Consider the following 3,630-nt stretch of genomic DNA (forward strand, 5'->3'; position numbering starts at 1 on the left):
AATTCTAAGTGCCACTAGGTTAGTGATAAGCTCCTCTTTTCCCCCTTCTTGTATCTCCTGACTCAGATTCAAAGGCGTGCTAAAACCCAGAACTGCACGTGGAGAGCAGACAGGAAGGACTCCAAACGAGCTCTATTGCTGGTCCAAGGAGTGGGAAAGGAGAGGCCCTCTGGATAGGAAAGAGTGGGGAAAATCTCATTTGCTCATTTTTTTACTGTTTTCATTTTCTCTCACCCCAGCCCCCAGGCAATCACACAGCAGTAGTGGCGACAATAGAAGCTGGACAAATACCTGAAATGCAGATGGAAGGCAGCATTTCTTTCTGACCAGAGAGACTGGTTCCAAGAACATGGGGATAATACCCACTGCTCTTTTTCTCTATGTATTCTCTTGCCACTTAGCACCAGCAGACACGCTGTGGAAAGAGAATGGCAGAGAGGAGAAACTAAGTGACAGCTTTCTGGTCCAGAAACTAGAATAGAGGATTCCTTCGAGACAGTTAGCATCTGGGAGCTCGCAGAGAGTAGACTTGAGAAAATGATACCAAAACATTTTGTGTGAACTCCTGTGCTTACCGTGAGCTATGTATATATGGACCTGATCCCAAACAACATACCAAAATCTTTAAGAACTGAACTATATATATGGTAGACCACTGTTACATTCTCAAACTGGCACCTGGACGGCATTCACATGGGACAGATCAAATAGCACTGTAAAGCTTTGAAAGTGGGACTGACATTGAAACAGTAGCTCAGAGGAAGCAGGTAGAAACATGTAGCCTGAACAAAACCTGGTTGGCTGCCTGCTAAAACAAACAAATAACGTTCTTCACATGATTTAATAAAATCTACTTTTAGATACTAAGAGTATCTAAGTTAACATTCAAAAAGTCCAGGATAGCTCTCCTGGCAGGATTTGATGGCAGAATGTTTCACAGGAAGTTCTCAGGTGGCAGATGTGAGTCTCTGGGCTTCTTGTCTCTGAAGTACAGCAGCAGGCATTGTGGGAAGGTGAAGAGCTTCCCTAAGGAGTATCCTTCCAAGCCTGTTCACTTCACAGCCATCCTGGGAGACAAGGCTGGCATGACCCACATTGTGTGGGAAGTTGATAAGCCAAGATTTAAGTTGTAGAGGCTGTGACCATGGGCTGTAGGCATCATGGGCTATGTGGAAACTCCTTGAGTACTCCGGACTTTCAAGACCATCTTTGCTGAGCATATCAGCAATGAGTGCAAAAAGTGCTTCTACATGGACTGGTATAAATCTAAGAAGAAGGCTTTCACCAAGTACTGCAAGAAATGGCAGGATGAGGATGGCAAGAAGCAGCTGGAGAAGGACTATGACAGCATGAAGAAGTACTGCCAAGGCATTTACATCATTACCCACACCCAGATGCACCTGCTCCCTTTACACCAGAAGGCCTACCTGATGGAGGTGAATAGAGGCACTGGGGCTGACAAACTGGACTGGACTCAGGAGAGGCTGGAGCAGCAGGTCCTTCAAATCAAGTGTTTGGGCAGGACAAGATGGTCTGTACCATCAGGGTGACCAAAGGCAAAGATTACAAAGGGATCACCAGTCATTGGCATACCAAGAAACTTCCCCCACAAGACCCACCAAGGGCTGCTCAAGGTTGCTGATATTGGAGCAGGGCATCCTCCCCTGTGGCTTTCTCAGTGGCATGGCTAGGTAGAAAGGATATCATCAGTGCACTGAGATCACCAAGAAGATCTATAAGATCAGCCAGGGTTACCTTATCAAGGAAGGCAAACTGATCAAGAACAATGCATCTACCAGTAATGACCTTTCTTGCAAGAGCACCAGTCCCCCAGGTGGCTTTGTCCACTATGGTGAAGTGACCAATAACTTTATCCTGCTGATACTCTGTGTGATGGGAACCAAGAAACAAGTGCCCACCCTCCACAAGTCCATTTGGTGCAGACCAAGTGGTGGGCTCTGGAGAAGATTGACTTTAAGTTCATTGACACCACCTCCACATTTGGCCATGGCCATTCCCAGACTGTGCCCAGGAAGAAAGCATTCATGGGACCACTTAAGAAAGACAAAATTGCCAAGGAAGAAGAAGCTTAATGTCAGGAACAGATTGTTCAGCTGGTGGGAATCTCAATAAAAGTTGTTTTCCAGCAAAGGAAAAGAAGAATCCATGATACAAAGAAACAAAACCATCTCAATATTTGGGACACCAACCTGAAAATGAAACAGATGCTGGAATTTTCAGACTTGGATGTTAAAGCAGCTATTTTGAACATGATCCAAAAAATAAAGGTGAATAATCTTTTAAAAATGAAAAGATAGAAAGTTTCAGCAGATAAATAAAATATAGAAAAGATTTTAAAAACAAAAATATTAGAACTGAAAAACACAATAACTAAAATAAAGCATTTACTGGATGGGCTCAATAGCAAAATGGAAATGACAGAAGAAAGGGTTGGAGAACTTAAAGATAGATCAATAGAAATATTAAATCTAAATAACAGAAAGCAAAGAGACTGGGGTAAGAAAGGATGAACAGAGACCCAGGAGACAATGTCAAAAGGTTTAGCATTCATGTAATCAGAATCCTACAATGAGATGATAAAGAATGTAGTACAGAAAAAAATGTAAAGAAATAATGGTTGAAAACCCCCCAAATTTTGGTGGAAAACATAAAAGAACAGATTCAAGAAGCTCAGCAAACTCCAAAGAGAATAAAATTTTAGAAATCTACATTCAGATATATCAAAATCAGAATGCTAAAAATTAATGACAAAGAAAACATTCTGAAATCAGCCAGAGAAAGACATGACATTGCATACAGGGGGAACATAATTTGAATGATTGTGTAATTCTCTTGGAAGCTGGAATACAATATAACAACAGATTTAAAGTGCTAAAAGAATTTGTCAACCCAGAGTTTGATATCCAGTGATATTTGTTAAGAATAAAAGAAGTAGGCCGGGCGCTGTGGCTCACGCCTGTAATCCTAGCTCTTGGGAGGCCGAGGCGGGCAGATTGCTCAAGGTCAGGAGTTCGAAACCAGCCTGAGCAAGAGCGAGACCCCGTCTCTACTATAAATAGAAAGAAATTAATTGGCCAACTGATATATATATAAAAAATTAGCCGGGCATAGTGGCGCATGCCTGTAGTCCCAGCTACTCGGGAGGCTGAGGCAGAAGGATCACTGGAGCCCAGGAGTTTGAGGTTGCTGTGAGCTAGGCTGACGCCACGGCACTCACTCTAGCCTGGACAACAAAGCGAGACTCTGTCTCAAAAAAAAAAAAAAAAAAAAAAGAATAAAAGAAGTAATGACATTTTGAGGCCAAGGAAAATTAAGAGATTTCATATAGAGAAGTCTACCTCTTAAAGAAATACTTAAGGAAGTTTTTCTGACTGAAGGAAAATGATTCCAGAAGAAAACACAAAACACTAGGAATGAGAGAAGAACAACAGAAATGGTAAATTTATAGATAAATGGCATAAATTCTTTTCCTTTTAAAGAAATAGATATAACAATTGAAAGCAAAAATTATAACATTTTTATAGGGTTTTCAATGTAGATAGACATAGCATATATGAAAAATACAACATAGATGTGGGGTTAAGGTGATCTATATGGTGGTAGGATTTA

At 41.3% G+C, this 3,630-nt stretch overlaps 1 pseudogene; it reads left to right on the forward strand.

Moving 5' to 3' along the window:
* The first annotated feature begins 929 nt into the window (after window positions 1-929).
* On the forward strand, window positions 930-2,093 carry LOC105875548 (large ribosomal subunit protein uL3 pseudogene; annotated as a pseudogene).
* The last annotated feature ends 1,537 nt before the right edge of the window (window positions 2,094-3,630 follow it).

This window comes from Microcebus murinus, chromosome 20 (genome assembly GCF_040939455.1).
Source record: "Microcebus murinus isolate Inina chromosome 20, M.murinus_Inina_mat1.0, whole genome shotgun sequence".
Taxonomy (NCBI): domain Eukaryota; kingdom Metazoa; phylum Chordata; class Mammalia; order Primates; family Cheirogaleidae; genus Microcebus; species Microcebus murinus.